The sequence below is a fragment of the Acomys russatus genome, chromosome X (assembly GCF_903995435.1).
Source record: "Acomys russatus chromosome X, mAcoRus1.1, whole genome shotgun sequence".
NCBI classification, from domain to species: Eukaryota; Metazoa; Chordata; class Mammalia; order Rodentia; family Muridae; genus Acomys; species Acomys russatus.
In genome coordinates, this window is record NC_067169.1 from 55,582,102 (window position 1) to 55,604,389 (window position 22,288).

The 22,288-nt window shown below is 40.7% G+C and overlaps 1 non-coding gene across 1 annotated transcript; it reads right to left on the reverse strand.

Annotated features, from left to right (window-relative positions):
* Positions 1-19,583: 19,583 nt before the first annotated feature.
* On the reverse strand, positions 19,584-19,687 carry LOC127185996 (U6 spliceosomal RNA). The gene has a single exon (XR_007830256.1). It is a non-coding gene; the product is annotated as a U6 spliceosomal RNA (small nuclear RNA).
* Positions 19,688-22,288: the final 2,601 nt, after the last annotated feature.

Here is a 22,288-nt window from a genome sequence, read left to right on the forward strand (position 1 = left end):
AGAACACAAGAATTGCTAAACACAGTGTTGGTACATTCCAAAAATACAACAGTATAAAAGAATGTACTAGATGTACATATTGTAACACAGATTGACTATGCAAAATAATGTTGTGTGAGAAAACCAAGTCTCAGAAAAAATTCATATGTAATAACATTATTTTGCTTTGTTAAACTAATTAAATTCAAAATCATGCAAGAAGCTGGGCACATGCCTTTAATGCCAGCACTAATATTTATCCTCTCTCCCAGTTCCTCCCAGATCCAAACTCTATTATCTGGCTATCTGCCTTAGGTTTCTGTTGCTGTGATAAAACACCACAATCAAAAGCAATGTGATCATGAAAGGGCTTATAATTTCTTATGCCTCCAAGTAAGAGTCCATCACTGAGGGAAATCAGAGGAGGAACTCAAGGAGGGCAGGAAGCTGAAGGAGAAAAATTGAAAAAGAAGCCACGGAGGAGTGCTGCTTACTGGCTTGCTCAGCCTGTTTTTTTGTTTGTTTGTTTGTTTTTGTTTTTGTTTCTCTTTGGTTTTAATAATGTAAATATTCACGTCTTAAAATCAACTAGAGCGTTGGTGAAGATTTTTTCCCAGTCTGTAGGCTGTCGCTTTGTTCTCTTGACAGTGTCTCCTGCCTTACAGAAGCTTCTCAGCCTCATGAGGTCCCATTTATTAATGGTTGACATTAAGGCCTGGGCCATTGGTGTTCTGTTCAGGAAGTTGTCTCCTCTGCCAATATGTTCCAGGCTCTTTCCCACTTCTTCCTCTAAGTGGCTAAGTGTCTCTGGTTTTATGTTGAGGTCTTTAATCCACTTGGATTTGAGTTTTGTGCAAGGTGACAAATATGGGTCCAGTTTCATTTTTTTACACATAGACCTCCAGTTAGACCAGCACCATTTGTTGAAGATGCTATCCTTTTTCCATTGAATGGATTTGGCTTCTTTGTCAAAAATCAAGTGACCATATGTGTGTGGATTCATATCTGGGTCTTCGATTCGATTCCACTGATCAACCAGCCTGTTGCTGTGCCAGTACCATGCTGTTTTAATTACTATTGCTTTATAGTACAGTTTGAGATCAGGTATGGAGATTCCTCCGGAGCACCTTTTATTGTACAAGATTGTTTTAGCTATTCTGGGTTTTTTGTTTTTCCATATGAAGTTCAGAATTGAACTTTCAATGTCTTTTAAAAATTGTGTAGGTATTTTGATAGGGATTGCATTGAATCTGTAGATTGCTTTTGGTAGGATGGCCATTTTTACTATGTTAATTCTCCCGATCCATGAGAGGCACACTTTCAGGGTTAGCTAGAACTTCTTGTTAGCAAAATAACTTGAGTCAGCTGACAACCCTGTTCACCATCTGCTCCCCTGTATAAGTTAATCGCAGGTTTCATCCTTTAAAAATGCAATACAACTTCCCCTCAGGGACTCCATTCAGATCCCAAACTGGCCGCTTCCCTGAGCTCAGAAAATAAAGTTTTCATTAAAAAAAAAAAAAAAATCAACTAGAGCAAAACACAGAGATGAGTCTCTTTTCAATTTAAATGTAATTTTCTTTATCTGATTTGGGTCTTCAAAGAATTACATATTTTTATAGCTAAAAATATATAATGAGGTACATTAAATCTAAATCAAGATTATAATATACTTTCTTTTTTATTAATTTATTCTTGTTACATCTGTACCAGCCATCCCAGGGATGGCATTGCACACAGTAACCTGGGTCCTCACATACTAACCATCAATCAAGAAAAGTGTGCCAGTTATTGGTACATCCGCTCCATCTTCATCCCAACATTTCCTGTAGGCAGGAAAAACTTTGGGTAGAAAGTTTTATGGGTAGGTTGACATCCTGCTCCCTCCACTGGAAGTCCCACCTGGTTACAAGAGGTGGAAACTTCAGGCTCCATATCCCCTGTAGCTAGGAATCTCAGCCAGGATCATCCCATAGACTACTGGGGGCCTCCCATGTCCCAGAGATGCTCGCCCACCAATTTCAGTTCTCTCCTGGTCTTCCCCTCCCTTTTCCCCCTCCCCCATCCTCCCAGCACCAGTGTCCTTTCCCCATGTTCTGTAACTCAAGCATATGGTATCTTCAGCAAGATGGTCATACCACAAGGTTCTACAGGGTAACTAAATAGCATCATCAATAGCCTGAACTTTTTGGGGTCCAAGAGACCTCACTGTCTAACAGTTCCAAAAGAGGTAACCCATTCTTGGCACTGGCAATTTTATTTTTCATCCTGTAAGGACATCATGATCCCATTACAGAGTAACTCCATCTTGAACTCTTTTTATGTATGTATATGCATACATTTTAGGAAAATTCTACAATAGTAACTTTCCACATGACTTTTTTTGAAAGGTCTTTAGTGTTAGTTACCCCTCCCCATATTACCTTCTCTACCCTGCTCTCCCACCCTCACCCCAACTTAATTCTTCTCATTCCATTATTCCTCTGTAGTCCTGTAGGCCACTAAATTCTATCTCCCCTCCCTGGAAAGGCCCCCAGCCTCTTCCTAATCTCCTGATGCAGTTAGGTATCCTATATGGGTATTCCAAATGAAGCACACATATGCAAAGATTCATAAGTAACAGAGAACATGTGACAGTTACCTTAAGTGTGTGGATCAACTTACTCAGAGTGATGTTTCTAACCCCATCTATTTACTTGCACATTTTCATTATGCATTCATCAGTTGAACACTGTTTCCAGTTCCTGACTATTATGAATAGAGCAGTAATAGGCATGAATGAGCAAGTGTCTCCAGAGTAGGAAATATAGTCTTTTGGGTATATACCCAAGAAGGGCATAGCTGGATCATGTGATAGATCTAGTTTTAGCTCTGTGAGGAACCTTCACACTGATTTACATAGTGGCTCCCCCAGTTCATACTCCCACAGTAGTGAATAAGTGTTCCCTCTTTTCACATCCACTCCAACATTTATAGTCATTTTTTTTCTTTTTTGGATCTTAGCCATTCTGACTAGGGTAGGCTGAAAATGTCAGTGTAGTTTTAATTTGCATTTCCATGATGCCTAAAGTGTTTCTAAAGATGTTGAATATTTTTTAAGTTTCTTCCCCCTGCCCCCCGGAGATAAGGTTTCTCTGTGTAGCTTTGGCTGTCCTGGACTCCCTTTGTAATCCAGGCTGGCCTCGAACTCGTAGAGATCCACCTGCTTCTGCCTCTGCCTCCTGTGTGCAGAGATTACAGATGTTTGCCACTGTGCCTGGCTTTTTAAGTGTTTCTAAAGGTGCTGAACATTTTTTAAATGTTTCTTGATCATTTGTATTTCATTTGCAGAGAAGGCTGTTTAGTTCCATGACTCATTTTAAAATTGCATTGCCTTTTTTCTGTTTATTGTAGTAGCTTAAAAATGAGTGAGAAAAAAAATCATCCCCTAACAATCTACAATTGGTCTGACAGCTGTTGAAAGCTTTCCTAGTGCCCATAGCAAGCAGAGCTATTCTCTGGTGGACATAAGGAATCTCATAAAATATGAGCATCAGACAAGGACTTTTTGAAACAGAATGTGACAACAAAACTATTCTATACATTTGTCTAACCATAACCAAATACAAGGAAAATTTGCAATCTATGAAAGACTAAAACCTCTTCTCTCAGTTAAAAGATGGATGATTCTTACTTCTTTAACAATTACAACTTCAGCCCCAGACTAGTCATCTCTCTTTATGATAAGATAAATTACAATAACCAACCATACAATAATCTCTGCTTCTTGATAACATCCAACCCACAGTCTCATTAAAAACAGAAACAAAAATAACTCAACCACCTAGCAAAAGCCTAAGTCATGTTATGATGCCTATTTAAACACTTCTGAGTGGTGCACCCCTAGAACATTTGACTCCTGGAGCTGGAAGAAAGACTCGTTTCCTAGGTCCAATAAGGGGCCCACACTACACAGGCATGTTTCATTCCATCTGTAAGTTGTAGCTGTCCTAAGTGAAAGGTTGAGACCCAACGAGAATGGCTCTTACTAGTTTTGGCAAAAAACTGTAAATAAATTGATTTTTCTGTGTTCACCTATTTTATGTAATTTCTTCTTGATACAGGTGAATGCTGTGGGTGGGAATTGCAGAAACAGACCCTGGGTTACTTTGCCAGCACCAAGCAAACAAAAACCATATGGAGCCCCCCCAAAATAATTAGAGACCTGAGGCTAAAAGCCTCTTGAGTTATCACTATCTGAAAATCTTATTCCGCTCACATTCTGTTTGAGGGGTATATATGTGTACACACACACACACACACACACACACACACACACACACACACACACACACCATTTTCATGTGTACTGGCTAAACAGGAAAAAACAAGGAGCCCGAAGGGGAGGCATGGAGGAGTCTAACTCCAAATTCAGTTTATTAGAGAAAAGGGTCAAAGAAAGAAGCAATTATGAGACGAGCAGCACTGCCAAGAGGGGAAATGACCTCAGGATGTAGAGGGACTTTAAAGATTTTGCAGTGACCAAGCCAGCACACTAATGACCACCCCTCTAGCCTCTCATCCAGTAAGTGTTTTTTGGTGTGAGTAGAGATAATCTGTATTTTTTGCATGAACACTTATGGAGGGGGGGCCAAAATAGGAGTTCTCTTGAGCTTGCCACCACATCTTACATCTTCTACATATGAAGGGAACAGCTTCAAATGAAAACAAAATAGAATATTTGTGCACTTTGACAGCTCACATGCTAAAATGAAACAATACAGAGAAAACTGACCATGTTCCTGTGGAAGTACGATAAGCACATTTGAAAAGTGGTTTAGTTCACGGCTCTGTCATAACAAACCATCATGCTGGGTGAATTAACAACAAAAACAGCACCGGGTGTGGTGGCACATGTCTTTAATACCAGCACCCGGGAGGCAGAGGCAGGTGGATCGATGCAAGGTCGAGGCCAGCCTGGTCTACAAAGTGAGTCCAGGACAGCCAAAGTCACACAAAGAAACCCTGTCTCGAAAAAAAACCAAACAAGCAACAAAGCAAAACAAAAAGACAAAAAAAAAAAAAAAAAAAAAAAAAAAATGGAGGTTAGATGAAGGTATTTAGATGCTGGTCATTTTAGTTTCTTCTAAGACCTCTCGCCACATGTGCAGGTGGCTATGTTCCCACTGTGCCATCACATGGGGTATTCTCTATGTCTCTTAATCTTCTCTTGTAAGGACTCAGGTCTTACTGCATTTGGGCCACCCACATGAATCAATCATAGTCTGAGTTGCTAGGGGTTAGGGCTTCCATTTAGGAATATGAGAAGGATAGAAGTGTATCCATCCATAACAACACACATACACAAACTACTTAAATATTACAGTTGAAGAAACAGCAATGAGAGAAGAATAAATATATCCACAGTATATTATAAACACCTTTAATATTATGATTTTATTTTGTTACAATGATTAGAAAACCAGTATATGATTTGGTTTGGTGTTTTACATTTGGAAAATTCTATATAGAGATTCACATAAAATGTCAGCTACCTTAATGATATATTGGAATTGTCAGAATACAGCTATGCTCTGAGTTCCATGATTGTCAAGGGGGAAGGAGCATCAACCTCCTGCGTGATGGTTATTAGTTGCATTGGTAAAATCCAAGATTAGTAAAGTGCATCTCTGGGTATATCTTTGGGGTTGTTCCTAGACAGGATTTACTAAGGGAAGAGGTAGAGGAGAAAAAAGAATGACAACAGTGGAACTGGGCTGCCTAACCTGAATATGGGGCCCAGACTGGGGTCCAGGTGGAATAAAAGAGGGAAAAGGGGGAATTTGGAGCACAGGCATTTTCCTTCTTTGCTTCTCGACTGTCATGGCGTGACCTACTCTATTCCACCACATATTCCCTTCTATAAAAGAGCTGAAAGTATCTAAAGTGGTGAGCCAAGGAGCCAAAGAGATGGCTCAGTGGTTAGGAAACCTTTTGGCTCCTCTGGAGGACCCAGATTCAATTCCTAGCACACACATGGTGGTGCATTCCCACCTGTAACTCCTGTTCTGGCATCCAGCAGACACCAGGCAAACACATGTACAAATGTACACGAGGGCAAAACACCCCTAGACACAAAATTACATTGAATTTTTAAAATAGCACGACTTGTGAGCCAAAATAAATTTTCTTTTTAAGTTGTTCTGGTCCTGGGTGTGGTGGTGCATGCCTTTAATCCCAGCACTTCAGGAGGCAGAGGCAGGTGAATCGTTGTGAGTTCAAGGCCAGCCTGGTCTACAAAGCGAGTCTAGGACAGCCAAGGCTACAGAGAAACCCTGTCTTGAAAACAAACATACAAAAAAGTTGTTCTGTGAGGTACTATAAGTAATGAGACTGCCTAAAAAAGATCCTCTGCCCAACTGTCTGTTCACAGGAAGACCCCTTCTGCATTGACTCTGCTTTTTGAATGGCTATCTGACAGTCTTTAATTCCGCCACTCATTTTGCCACATTTCTTGGAAAAGGCTAAGAAAAGACACCAGTGCAGAAATATCCTTATAACTTATTGAGAGTAGCAAGCCTTACATTCTTGCAGCTTTAATGCAGAGAGGTCTGATCCCATGGGAACCTTCCATAGGACTTGTCCATGAGGGATAGTCCTCAGCTTCTCATGGGTTGGACAGCAAAGCATTAAGGAGGTGTCGGAAGAAATGTGTTAGGCATGTAATAGATTGCAGGAGTGACAGGGCTGGAAACTGAGGGCACCAAAAATAACAACATGGAGAAGAGTATGGGAAGTGTTAAAGGATTCCTAGATCCCTATTTCCAAGTGTTAAGGATATCTTGAGGACTAACTATTTAGTCCGTATTTCCTAAGTACTTAACAGTGAAGACCATTGAGGAAAAACTTTAATTTAGATACTTTAGATAGATGCTCTCCCCTTGTGGGCACAGGCACAATAGTTAGGACTTTCCCTCTCTAATTTTACAAGGGCTATTTCTAAGATTTTCATATACTACAAACTCCTGGGAACAGGGATGGGAGTAATTATCCAAGGAAAGAGTGGTGGCATCTGCAGCAATAAAACTGACCTGGCTCTCACATTGCCTCAGAAGACCTCTTTCTCCACCCCATTCTCAGTTCTGAAAAACTGAACTCCAGATTATGTCTGCTCAAGAACAATTCCCAGGGTTAGAAACCAGGACTGTGGACATACATGTGCATTGTGACACTGCTGTGAGCTTGGCATCTAATACTTGCTAAGCCGCAAACCCCCTTATAGAAGCACCCACTCCCAAATTTAAACCTATTAATTCTTAAATGCAATTCCTAGGAGGACTTCTGATGGCACTTGTCAAAGAAAGCCATGTAAATGATGCATCAATGTGCCATATGTGGCTAGCAGTACTGTGCAAGTTTGAAGCCACCTTTAAATCAAGGAAGAGGCCGGCTTAGGCTTTGGCTGCTTTTTTAACTCTTAACATTGGTTCTTTAGCCTTCCACTGGAACCAATTAGACAGTTACCAATATACTATCACCATACTTTAAAAAAAAAAAAAAAACATTGAAACAGGGGGAGATAAGAAGAATAAAACCTATCAAATAAACAGTTTGAGTATAAGGGTGGGGAAATGGCTCAGCCAATAAAGTATTTGCTATGCAAGTATAAGAACCAGAGTTCAGATCCTTGGTGTCCGTGTGAAAAGTGATATTACTGGTATGATGAAACACCATGACCAAAAGCAACTTGGGAAGTTTATTTCACTTACACTTCCAAGTAACAGACGATCACTGAGGAAAGTCATTGCAGGAACTCAAGCAGAGCAGGAGCCTGAAGGCAGAAGCTGATGCAGAGCCCAAAGAGGGTTGCTGCCTCGTGGCTTACTCAGCCTGCTTTCTTATAGAACCCAGGACCACCAGCCCAGGGATGGCACCACCTACAAGGAGCTGGGCCCTTCCCCCACTAATCACTAAGAAAATGCCCTAGAGGCTTCCCTTCAGGCGGATCTTTTGGAGGCATTTCTCAGTGAGGTACCCTCCTCTCAGATGATTATGGTTTGGGTGAGGTTGACTTAAACTACCCAGCACACCTGTCATCTCGCTGCTGGGGAAGTGGACACACGGAGCCCTTGGCTTGCTGGCCAGCCACTCTACCTGAATCTGAGAATGCCAGGTTCAGTGGGAGCCCCTGTCTCAAAAAATAACATGGAGAGTGAATGAGGATGACACCTGATATTGACCTCTGGCTTCCACACACATGCCAGCACACACACACACGTGACTATACACACACACACACATGTATACAAAAGCATAAAATGCATGAGTACATACACACATATATTCCACACACACAATAAACAAATCTAGAATAGAGTTCAGGGAAAGGGGATTACTGCAGTAATGACAAACTCTGACATGGAAGTCTGTGTTGAGGCGGTCAGACAGGAAAACACATTCAGCATTAATTAAAGTTTATTTATTAATTTTAATACGTGTTTTTAGGGACAGGGCCCACTATGTAACCCTAACTAGCTTAGAACTTACTATGTAGACCAGGAGAGCCTTGAACTCATAGAGATCCCTACCTCTCTCTGCCTTTCAAGTGCTGGGGTTACAACCATGCCCACTAAACTGATCTATTGGCTCTTCTTTTACAAGGAGCAATGAATAAAGCTAGAAAGAGATGGAGTGAGGAAGAGGGATGAAAGGGCATGACAACTGATTATGACATGCTTTTCCCCTGGGGAAAGTGAGTCCTTAAGGAATGACTGTGTGCTGGTCTAGGCTGATGATGGGTCAAAGTTAAAGAGCCTGGGGAATGGCGAGCCACACCTTATTTCATCAACTTAAAGTGATAGGCACATTGTCCCAATTTTTCAATGGTCAGGGAGTACAAACAATTCAACCAATAACTCTAATATATAATTCTCTCTATAACTCTAATATATAATGTAGAATAATATAATTCTAATAACTTAGAAAGCAATGAATGTGCCTGGTTTTGTTATAGGAAAACATGACAGTCATATACAAGCACATGGAAGTATCCTAGAAAACAAAAGGTATGGGAAGATTTTCATAATTTTTTTTTTGGTTGGTTGGTTGGTTTGCTTTGCTTTTTGCAGTTCTGGGCATTGAACCCAGGACCTTGAACGTGCTAGGCAAGCACTTTGCCATCTCCAGGACCTGGAAAGATATTAATTGCCCCTGCCTGCCAGGATAAAAACGTTCAGGTAAAATTCAATGTTGCCAGGCATTTCTTTCATTAAAAATGAATGATATTTGTTGCCCGGCAACTCAAGTGGATGTAAACCTCATGGACTGTGGCAAAGCAGGGTCTCCAAGCACTTCACCAGATTTTCTTAACTGTCCAGGCAAGGTTTGTCCAGATAGTGGGCCAGCCCATGCACTCTCTGCTGTAGCAGTGAGCCCTTCGAGGTAAGGGACAGAAGTCACCAGAGAGATGGTGGACTGACAGGAGAGACTTCATGTGGAAGACTGAGTGAAGATCCCTGTTTTAATAATCTGAGTGGAAATGACAATAATGGGTGACATTTACTTAGCACTTACTATATGCCAGACAGCACCATCAAATACTGTGCCTTTTCCGTCTAATTATATACTTAAAGCAGAACTTCTCGGGACGGGGTATTTGTGAGTGAGTGCAGGAGTTGGGGCTGCCAATTAAAGCAGCTGCCTCAGCTTCTGCAACTCTTTCCAAGCCCTCAAGCCCCTCTGCGAAGCCTGAGGTTATTTTTCCTGACAGTTGGTTCCCCGCTGCAGCTGTTCCTCTCGCAATTGCTTCCCTGTTTAATTTTCTTCCTTACTAGTCCACAATCCTGTTTAAATTTTCTTCTTCAGATGTGTTTACTTGGTGTTTCCTTTCTGTTTGATTTTACTAGCTCCACTGAGGTTTATCTACCACACAATCCTCCCACATAAAATGTGTAATTTAGTAATATTTTAGTAAAGTCATGCTGTAAAAAAGTGTATCGTTGGCGTCTCTGCTTCCTTTTATAATTATTTTCAACTTCTGTACCATTAGCTCTATTCTTCACTTCTTCAACACATGCACAGACTTTTTATGTATTGTTTCACCTCTAGGCAGAAAGAACATACCTTGATTAAAATAATCTTCTAAGATATTGATGAACACAAGAGTTTCTCAGCGCTCATATTTGTAGTTAGATTGCTCAGTTCACTGAATCTCTTTACTTCTCCAGCTGTGTTTTTGTGTCCTATATCTAAATGTTGGTAATAATAGTCATAGCCATACTTCAAAGAGATGCTATGAATTTTTTTCTTCCCTCCTTTCTTTTCCTTTTCTTTCTTTCTTTTTTTTTTTTTTCTGGCATTTTGAGACAGGGTTTCTCTGTGTAGCCTTGGTTGTCCTGAACTCCCTTTTGTAGACCAGGCTGTCCTCAAACTCATAGCGATCACAGCCTGCCTCTGCCTCTGCCTCTGCCTCATCGCGTGCTGGGATTGCAGGCATGTGCCACCACACATGGCTTTGGTTTCTTTTTTGATCTATTGACTCTATTGATTCTCTAAGAGTCTATTCTTTAATTTCCACACATTTGTTCACTTTGTAGGTTATATTTCATGACAGGGTTTCTCTGTGTAGCTGTGGCTATCTTGGTACTGGCTTTGTAGACCAGGCTGGCCTTGAACTAACAGAGAACTGCCTGCCTCTTCCTCCTGAGTGCTGGGATTAAGGTGTCATCACCATCCAGCTTATTATGAATCTTAAATGAGTTAATTTATCTAAACAGGTCATTTTAATGTCTGACACAGGGCAAGGATGCAGTGAGAGTTTAATGCTGTTTTTACTGCCTGCACTAGGAAGCTTCCTGATGGTTATAGATGATGTGATTACCCCTTTCTCTGCCATAGTGGCAAAATTCTGTATGTAGGGTACCACATATAGCCTTACAAGTTTATCTTTTGCCTGCAGCATAATACTGGGAAGAGAATTTAACTTACCAGATTCAAAACCTGTGGTCTTGTCAGCAACCATGATGACACACAGCTCAGAACCACCATTAGGAAACACTGCTCCCCACCTCCCCTGACACTCCATTTCCTCCACACCCTGCTCCTTAGGAGCCTGCAACCAGGTAAAGCTGGATGTCTGACTACACCACAGAAAACACTTTCAGGAGAGTATGTGCAAAGCAAAGTTAGTGAATTTATTATGCCAAGATAAGGGCTAGCTCATAACTTCAGATGTAAGCATGGGGTAGGGTGGGATTAGAGTAAGGGACAGAGGGAATACTGTGGGAGGAGTGTGTCACTGATTTGGTAGAGGACAGTACACACCCAAGGTATTGATGAAGGCTTCGGGAGAGGGAGAGTTGTGCTTAGGTGTCTTCATTGATTCTGTGGTTTTCTAAAGTTCATTGCTCAATGGCTTAAAGATAAATTAATTGTTTTATTTATTTAGATTTATGGATGAGAGATGAATGCTAATACAGTTAAACCATTCTGTGGGGGGAGAGGGGCTAGCCTCAGAGATCTGTCCATCTCCACCTCCTTAGTCTGGGGACTACAAACAAATGCTACTATACGCAGCTTTTTAAAATAAACTTTCGCCAGCAAGACTAGCTTATTGAGTGAGCTCCAGACAATGAGAGACCTTGTCTCAAGCAGGCGGATGGCCCCTGAGCTTGACCCCTAGCTGCACATTCATGTGCACACAAAATCATCAGACACACACACACACACACACACAACTTTTGTAAACAGTTATTTCTGATTTGTCCAAAGTACACCTTTTGATCTGGTATTTATCAAGTATTTAACAGTACTGATGGTTTACTCTTTAAATCATAAGATAAAGCTGTTTTCAAAATATATGCAGGAATTATTAACAGCACAGGAAATATCAGCATACAGCTATATGAAAAAACAGGATATAGAGCAAAATTATATATAATGCGACCAAGGCAACTACACAGATGGTAGTAAGAATAAATCTAAGCGTTGATGTCCTTGTCTTTGGGAGTATAAATGGGAGTATGTAAAATTCTAAGTTTATTCGAATCTCAACAGTGCATGCGTATTATTTTTATAACGAAAAAAAGTAAAAGCCACAAAATTAAATCCTGGTGTAAAGATAGAATGGAAAATATGAAAATCATTCAGAGAAGAAAGAGAAACGCCTTGAAACACAGAAATCTGTTCCTCTCCTGACTATCAAAGAAATGCAAATGAAAACAAAGCTACGAGGCAGATTTTCACCCATTGCACTGATAAACAATTATGTTAAAGATCACAATCAATGCTAGGAGTCTTACGCATTTCCTACCTACCCTAATTGGCAACATTTTCCTGTAACTGGAGGGAAAGGCCTGCAGAGCTCCACTTCCCAGAGCACTGCTGCCACCTTCAGGAAGATAATGTAATAGCTATAGGCGTTCTCCCTCCCTCCTTAAGAATCCTTTTTTCCTTTCTTTTTTAACTTCCTTCCTTCATTTACTTCTTTCTGCATTTGCTGCCTTGCCTTTTCTTTCCTTTCTTTTTCAGCTGACTTGCCCATAAACATGAATGCCTCCATGAAGGCTTTACAGTAAACCAAGTGATCTGTACCTCGTGCCATGAGTCCTTAACAAAAAGCTTTTAAGTCAAAGAGATGGAGAGAACATTGTATGAAAGGTGAAAGTGTATATGAGTTTGTTTATAACACATTGAGGGACAATTGCTTCATTGGCTAACACTGTCACTTTCTCTACACTTCACTGACAATAAGCACATTTTCAATGTTTTTGAATGTTCCGCTCTTTCCTCTGCAAAGGTTGATGCTTCAAGGAATTTAATCACAGGCCCTCTGCTCCATTGCCAATCCAAGGATGACAGCAAGGAATGATGAATGTAAAACACGCGCACCCATAAAGGTTTGGAAAGCAAAGCCAAAAGGCAAATGCATGAATGAAAGCTGAGTCATAAGTGAAGCTCCTGATACTCTCAGAGGCTTGGAACAAAGCAGCGAAGCTGTGCATGAAGAAGCTCTAGGCAGTGGTTCTCAACCTTCCGAATGGCACGACCCTTTAATACAGTTCCTCTTGTGGTGGTGTCCCCCCAACCATAAAATTATTTTTGTTCTTACTTCATAACTGTAATTCTGCTACTGCTACGAATCATAATGTAAATATTTTTGGAGATAGAGGGCTGGCAGAGAGGTCCCAACCCTCAGGTTGAGAACCACTGCTCTAGACTCTCTCCTCTCTTAGAAAAACAAGGAAAACAAAGCAAAACCAAAACAAATCAAACCAAATTCAAGCAGAGACTCTTTAAAACAACATTTCCAGAGTCTAGAAAAGAGCCAAGAGTTTGGCGCCAACCAAGCCAACAGAAAAGGCATCTTGAAAGTGATATGCTGTGGTGGAGGCATCCAACAGGCTCTCTAAAAAACAAAGAAGCTGAAGTAAGACTGTCCAGGACAGTGGAGTCTGGAACAGCTGTCATAATGGAAGTTAGGAAAGTCATTGGCATGATGAGGCAAGCTGAGTACTCAGAAAAGGACTTTGGGAAACCTCATCTTTCCCCTTGGGGTGGCCTTTAGGTTCAGAGCACATTAAGTTGTCAAGGGCTGTCCCAACAAAGACCAAATCTGCAAACCCTTAGAAAGCCCATAAGCTTCAAAGAAACCTGTTAAAACAATAGCAAAGGGCTGGGCATAGCTTAGTGGGTAAAGTGCTTGAATTGTAAACAGGAGGGCCTGAGTTTACAGTAAACTTGAGAGTAAGACAATTGAAAGTATTGACTTCAGGCAACTGACAATAAAAGAGGAAAAACAGAGTCTAGGAAATATATTTTAAAGGTTTATCTCATAAAATCACTGAGACCAGAGACTACAAAATGACCAGGAAAGACTGGCAGGCTAGAGATACAAACACCAGCTGATGCTACAGTTCAAGAGTAGATTCCCAGGAAGGAGCTACTGTTATAGTTTGTGTCCAAATGAAAGGTCCACCCTTGATCAGGGAAGGGCAGTCCTTTTGTCCTAGCCAGGTTTGCATTGATAGGACTCACCTGCAGCTTGGGGAGTCATTAGCTTTCCTGAAAACCTGCTAACTTAGATGTTTAGCCCATCCTAGAGCACTTAAACATTTGGAATCATCTATCATATATCTGACACGATGGCCCAGGCAATTGACAAAATGATGCATTTTATTTATGTTTTAGTACGTTTTTTATTTAAGAGAGAGGAAATAACAAGTCGTGATGAGGATAAAATACTAGTGCACCATTTGTTGATGTGCAAAATGATATAGCCACTTTGGAAAAACAGTTTGACAGTTCCTCAAAAGGTTAAAAATGCAATGACCACATGACCATTCCACTCCTAGGTTTACTAGCAAAAGGAGGAAAGTAGAGATAGAGACAGACAATTGTGCACCAATGTTCACACATTATGCACAATAGCCAAAAGATGGGAGCAACACAATGTCCAACAGATGAACACACAAAATGTATATGAGAAATGGGATAATAGCCTTAAAAAAAAAAGAAATTCATGTCCAGACAGCAACCTGAATGAACCTCAAAAATATGCTTGGTGAAATAAACTAGACAAAAGGGACACGTGGTCTGTAATTTTATTTGTATGAACATTCAGACACAGAATGTAGATTACAGCTTACCAGCAACTTGGACAGGATAAAATGAGGATTTAACTGTTTAATATCTGTTAAACTCCTGTTTGGAGTGATTAGACAATTCTGGAAGTGGATATAGGAATAATGTCATGAGAATCGTGTTTAATGCCACTGAATTATATGGTGTAAATTATTAAAATGGTAAATTTGGGGGCTGGAGATATGGCTCAGTGGGTAAAACACTTGCTAAGTGTGAGGATGTGACTTTGGAGCTCCAGTATCCAAACAAATGTAGGTGTGGAGGTGGGCCTGTAACCCCAGTGCTTCAGGAAGTAGAGACAAGGCATGTCTGGGACCAGGTGCCTGCTGAAACTAGCTGAACTGGAGAGGTCTACATTCACTTGAGATCTTGCCTCAATAGATAAGGTGGAGAGAAATCAAGTAAGGCAGCCAGTGTCAGCTTCTGGACTCCACATCATATATCCATGCAATGCGCACCCCCAGCCCAGATGCAAGCAAAACATATATCTAAATGCACACAACACTCGCGAATGAGTAAAATGGTAAGCCTGACATTCTGTATTTGTCTGTCTGTAATGCTAGGTATTTAATTCCATGACTCATGATCATTAAACACTCTACCTTGAGCCCCATCTCCAGCCTGTATACAATGGACAGCACATATACATTCTCTATATTTTGCTACTGTCAGAAAAGGAAGGAACAAAGGTATTAGGAGCAAAGGACTATGTGTTGAAATCAGAAAAGACTTGGAACAGAAAACAGAGCTTGGGAGAGTGAGATTTGGAAGGGTTTTACATAATAACATGACACAAAATTCAACTGTAATTGTGGGCTAGAGGGTACTGAGGTCAAGATGACTAACAGCAACACAGACAAGGAATAAAAGTATAAGATGTGATGGGGGTGGAGTCCTCACAGCTGATGTGGTGGACAATATAGCCCTCAAATTCATAATGGGGCTGAGGGATTAGCTGAGTAGTACAGTGCTTACCTAGTGTGCATGAAGGCCTGGGCAAGCCCTCTTCTTCTGCAATACTCCCTGAGCCATAGATGCGGGCATGATGTAGGTATATCTACTAGTACTCCATTGTGTCCAGTTGTGGTTTTCCGTGACGGTCTCCATTTGTTGTAAAGAGAGGCTTCTCTCATGAGGGGAGGTAGCTGGCTGTGGATATAAGGATAAGATTAAAAACCTAGTATGCAATTTTGCTGGTCTAGCAAAGTGGTGGTAGGAGATTGTTTCCTAAGGGCCATGACTTCATTAGTCAGAGGAAGCTGGCTAGTTTTCAGTAACTAGCATGACTTCCCTTATGCGAAGTAGAGTTTAAATCCACTTAGAAAGATGTTAGCTGCCCCTGACATGTGCATGCCACTTTATGTATATCTTGCCATGGTGGTCATGGTCATTGTTCATAGGTGTTGCAGCTAGGTAGGACTGCTTTATTGCTTCGCTCCCTTGGCAACTTATATAATATTTTCTGGTACCATGGATACTAAACTGCAGGAAAGCAAGTGGCCTTTAGGTCAGATTCAGCTTGAATTCTCCAGGTCTTGTGCCCTAATTGGGTGGTGTCTTCAGCAACAGGGGTCCGCCCTCAAACCATGAGAGGCAGCCAGGAGTCATTTTTTTGGGGGGGGGGGAGGCATTTGGACTATCCTGACCAACCATTTGAAAAACAGTTGCATATACCTGGGGTTTTTGTTAGTTCTTGCAGGGAGCAATTGTCAACCCAAGTGGCTTAACTTCCTTTAAGCCTCTCTCCTGGAAATAGCAGAACAATGGCAATAACAACCCTGAAACCATACAAACACAAACAAAAGACACAGACTCAGCAGGTAGTATTCATGTATTTGTGCATACACATACATATGTATGTAACAATGATAATAAAAAAAGAGGTCATCAATTTGAGAGTGGGAGGAGACATGGGAGGACTGCCAGTACTTGGGAGGGGCTGGAGGGAGAAAGTGATATAATTCTATTTCAACTAAAACATATTTAAAAGTAAATAAATAGGATAAAAGAAAATTTTAATAAATTTTATATGAAGGATTCTATAAGATAGAAAAGAGAGGCAAACAGATCAGCAAATGATATGAAGCCTAGGAGTGCAGACACGCATGTTTAGCAACAGCAATGCTCACTGCTTATGCCAGTGCTTCCGGGGCTACACCCACTAGCTTGGTAATACAGCGTCTAATGACGCTGTGAGGGCAGTTTTACAAAAAGGATTTCTGACTTCACCCCCATTCTTTATCAACACTGAAAATGGCACCTGCCTTCTACTGATAACAGCAGATACCTGCGACACAGCCCATTTATTACGGCAAAGCCTATAACCCAGACTACTGTCCCAGGAGCCACAAAGTAGGATCAGGTGAAATGGCAGGCCACACAGATGACAGGACGTAAAAGGAAGACTACAACCTAAGTGCTCAAGGCCTTTTACCTAGCAGCTTTTGTAGTCCACATTCTACTGCCAGTACTTTCAGATCTGCTTAGGCTCCACAGCTCGTTGTTTGCTTGCTTGTTTCTGTTATATTGGAGATTAAAGTTGGGGGTTAGAGCTTGTATTTTCTTTTATGACCTTAGCATTAAAGGTTCAGAAATACAAGCCAGGCATGGTGGCACATGTCTCTAATAGCGCACCATTAGGATCACCATGAATTTGAGGTCAGCCTGAGCTACATAGTAAGATTCTGTCTTAAAACAAAACAAACAACGAAAGAAAACCCAACACACACACACACACACACACACACACACACACACACACACACACACACACACACACGGGGCTAGGAAGATGGCCCAGTTGTTAAAGTGCTTGCAACGCAAGTGTGAGGAACAAACTTTGGATCCTTAGTACCCATGTAAAAACAGAAGTCCAGAGGCATGGCAAGTGTAAAGCCAGCACTGGGGAAGCCGACTCAGGAGAATCCCTAGGGTTTGCTGACCAGATAATCTCCCCATATTGGTGAGCTCCAAGTTCAGGGAAAGACTTTGCTTCTAAAAATAAAGTGGATAGCAATTAAGGAAGACACCTAATATCAAACTCCAGCCTCCACACCCACACCCACACCCACGAGTGCAGATCAACATGCACACAGATACACACACCCCACACACCCCCAAATCCAAGACTACAGAATAGCAGAGTGAGATATTTTAAATTTAACATTAAAAAAATCTAGTAATAAAATATGATTTCATAAACAAGAAGTCTCAACATTTTAAAATGTTTAAATGATATTTTAAAATGTAATTTTACATTATTCTGCTATTTCATAGGATATACCATTTTCACAAGACTTTTGAGGGTCTACAGTCAAAGATCAGAAACACACAATAGTGGTCCAGCCACACTACATTTATTTTATTTTATTAGTTTTTATTAAAGTTATTTATTTATCACAGCCCCTTCCCTCAGAACTGTAAAGAGTTATCATTGTAAAAACAAATCATCCAGCCAATAGATAGCCTAATGAATTGAATACACAGCTTTCAAATGAAAAAAAAAACACAATTGTCCAATAAATATTTGAAACAGTATTCTACCTCTTTAAGACACCATAAAAATGCAAACTACAACTACCCTGAGATCACATGTCGGCCAATCACAAAAGCTAACATCACAAAAACAAATCAACAAAGGCTGACTAGAATATGGGGGGAAAAGTGAAGCCACAGGGAAACTTGTAAAGCCACTATGGAAATAAATGTGGGAACTTCTCAAACAAAACAGTAAGAACAGAATATCATCCACATGGTCCAGCTATCCTACTCCTGGCTTTATACCCAAAGAGTTCTAAGTTCTACTATAGAGACACTTACATATCCATGTTTATTTTAGCGCCTTCTCCAAAAAGCTAGGAAATTGGACCATCCTAGATGTCCATTTACAGGTGAATTAATTTTTTTTAAATGGTACATAGGGGCTGGAGAGATGGCTCGGTGGTTAAGAGCAGTGGCTGCTCTTCCAGAGGTTCTAAATTTAATTCCCAACACCCACAAGGTGGCTCACAACTGTCTGTGATGGAAACTGCATAAAAACAGAACACTTTCTAGATGAGAGAAGCATGGGAGAATGGCAAAGTAGAAGGATCCAGAGGGGCCTAGAAACCTACAAGAAGAACATTATGATAGGCAGATTTGGGCTCAGGGGTCCCGCTCAAACTATGGCACCAGCCAAGGTCAATACAGGCCGGAAACTTCTAACCCCTACCCAGATCTAGCCAATGGACAGGACATTCTCCACAGCTGAGTGGAGAGTGGGGTCTGACTTTCACACGAACTCTGGTGCCCCATATTTGACCACGTCCCCTGGATGGGGAGACCTGGTGGCACTCAGAGGAAGGATAGCAGGCTACCAAGAAGACACTTGATACCCTATGAGCATATACAGGGGGAGGAGGTCCCCCTCAGTCACAGTCATAGGGGAGGGGAGTAAGGGGAAAATGGGAGGGTGGGAGGAATGGGAGGATTTGAGCGATGGGATAACCATTGAGATGTCATATGAATAAATTAATAAAAAAGAAAACAGAAAACTCATATACATTAAATAAATAAATAAATCTTTTAAAAATGGTACATATATGCAACAGAATTTTTTAAGCTACAAACATTGAAATTATGACACATACAGGAAAACAAGGTGGACTCAGAAAGACAAATATTGTTTGTATTTTTTCTCAGATGAGTATTATAAATTTTACTTTGTGTGCATGTGTGGGTGTAGGGCCATGAATCTAGAAAGAGGACTGTGAGAGAGAAAGAAGATCTCTTAAGGTGGGGGATAGAGAAAGGGATATTAGAATATATGTGACATTAAGGTAGAAGAGGATATTGTGCAGGGAAATGGAGATCAGCAAAAAGAGGGGGGGAAGGAGGGAGGGAGGGAGGGAGGGAGAGGGCAATGGAGGAGGTACACTAATAAGAACAAGGGATATAGGAAAATGCTATAATGAACTTTATGTCTTGTGTGCTTTTACTTATTTATTTTAAATATTGAATGCTTCAAGAATTTGCATGTCATCCTTGTATAGTAGGAAATGCTAATCTATTCTGAATTATTTCAATTTAGTACATGAGTACCAAAGTGAGCATGTGTATACTTATTTAAAAGTTAACTAAATAAAAAAACAACAACAGGGCTGGGTGTGGTGGCACACGCCTTTAACCCCAGCACTCTGTCGGCAGAGGCAGGAAGATCGCTGTGAGTTCTAGGACAGCCTGGTCTACAAAGCAAGTCTAGGACAGCCAGGGCTAACACAGAGAGACCTGGTGTCGAAAAAACAAAACAAAACAAAAGAAACAAAAAACCAGCCTTGTAGTAGCCTTAAATGGGCCTATCATTACGTTTATTCAATATTGTAAGTATAACCCTAGGTACGCAATAGCTGTTTTGTTTAATTCCCAACATACTATATTTTCTTGTGTTTTTATTTTTCTCACTATCAAGAGAGATTTTCAGAGACTTGGGATGATAGTAGACAATGCTAGTGATTCTTTGTAAATATTTTTCATAACGAACTCTGAGGATTTTTTTATTTGTACAGCAATTCCTGGACATCACTGAAAACATGACAAGCTAGACTTCTGTGACTAATGAGAAAATAACAGCTCTACAACATACAGATTACTTACTGCTGTGAACTTAATTTAACTTATCTTCTCTAAATACTATCTATGTATTATAATTTAAAAATACACACATTTAATATAATTAAGACTATTCCATAGGCTGTCATGATTTGCTTATTAACATTAGGGATGCACTCTGAGAACTTGTCGCTGAGTGATTTTTGTGATGTGTGCACACCAGACATAAACAAATATGATAGTCTCTGCATGCACTCAGGACACTGGGTAAACACAACACGTATTAATCTGCTGCACGGGTATCACAACATACTATCTTTTTAAAAAAATATTTATTTATTATGTATACAATGCACATCAGATCACATTATAGATGGTTGTGAGCCACCATGTGGTTGCTGGGAATTGAACTCATGACCTCTGGAAGAGCAGTCAGTGCTCTTAACTGCTGAGCCATCTCTCCAGCCCCACAACATACTGTCTTACAGCTGGCTGTTTCTAAGTAGATAGAGTCTACAGTCTAATAACGAAAACTACATAGTGAATTTACTTTTACTAACATTCACAAACAATGACTGTTGTGGTGCTGCAATGGCAGAGGCAATACTAGGCAAAATAAGAGCTTTTCAGCTACACTATAACCTTATGGGACTACTGCCACATGTGCAGTCTATGGTTGACTAAAATGTTGCTCTGCGGCACATGACTGTATACAACTGTATATACATATACTATGTATTCATTCATTCATTCATTCATTCACTCATTCATTCATTGGTTTTCCAAGACAGGGTTTCTCTGTGTAACTTTGGTTGGTGTGAACTCACTTTGTAGACCAGGCTGGCCTTGAGTGCTGGGATTACAGGCATGTGTCACCATGCTCGGCTATAGCTGTATATACACATTTTTAATATCCTACTTCATCCAAGCCATTATCTGAGTAGTATAATCTTATTTTTCACTATTCTCTTATTATTAGACTTCAGTTTTATTTCATTATACCACTGTTGTTTGAATTATAATGAATTTAAGCACAAAAAAGGCACTGAAAGCCTTGAGTACATTTCCTTTCCCAACAAAACAATTTTAAATGCTGGAAATGGTTTTGACAGTTACCACTTAGAGAATGAAAATTGTACCAAAGACATGCAGAAAAGAGAGTAACAAGTAATCGATAAAATATATGGAATCCTGGTGAGAGTGGTGAAGAGTCTGAGGCACTTTAACTGCTACTGAGCCACAAGCAGCTCCTTCTTGTCTCAGGCCAGCTTGGGAGAAACTCCACTGCAGGTAGGCATGGCTCCCAATAAAGGGTTTAGGTGGGTTACCAGGAGCACCAAGTTACCAGTACTTTTCATCTACCTAGCTCAGAGTTACTGGTTTTCAATTTAATGTGTTCCTCTGCCAAGTCCTTACTCATTAGCTTAAGGCCCTGCTAGAGGAGAGCTGTGTGGTATCTCAAGAAAGGCAGAGCATCAGCTAAATGGAAAGGTCATTGAAGAAGACGAGAATAGAGCACAGGTAAAACCACTGTCACCCCAGGGCGATGCTGTGCTTATCCAAGGCTAAGGATCTATATTAAATGGTCCACACAACAGGAGGAAAAAAGCAACCAAGGCTGTCTAGCCAAATCGCGGAATAATTACCTAGGCAAGCAGCAGTATAAGGAAGCCCCAGACAGGTGGTGGTGGGGAAATACTATCCAAAGTCACTGCAATAGCGAAAAGTAACAAATGTAGACAAAAGTATGGAACATGAAAAAGAAATAAGATCTGATCCACTTACGGTGAAGGGGTGGAGGCAATGAAAATCATGTGTGAGATGACTCAGATATTGCACTTGACAGACGAAGCTTTCAAACAGCAATCATAGGTCCTGCCCCAGGGCGAGGTCTATCTACTGCTACGTAGCTGGGCTGTGTGTCTGCTGTGTCTCTGCTGCGGGCAATGCTGAAGAAGAAGGAGAGCAGAAGTTCACTTCCAAGGTGCAAAGCACGTCAGATTCAGCATCAACTTTACACTCCTCAGACCCGTGGGAATTTATTATCATCCCGTGCAAACAATTCAGGAAAACCACCAATGAGTGGAAACGCTTAACGGAAGAT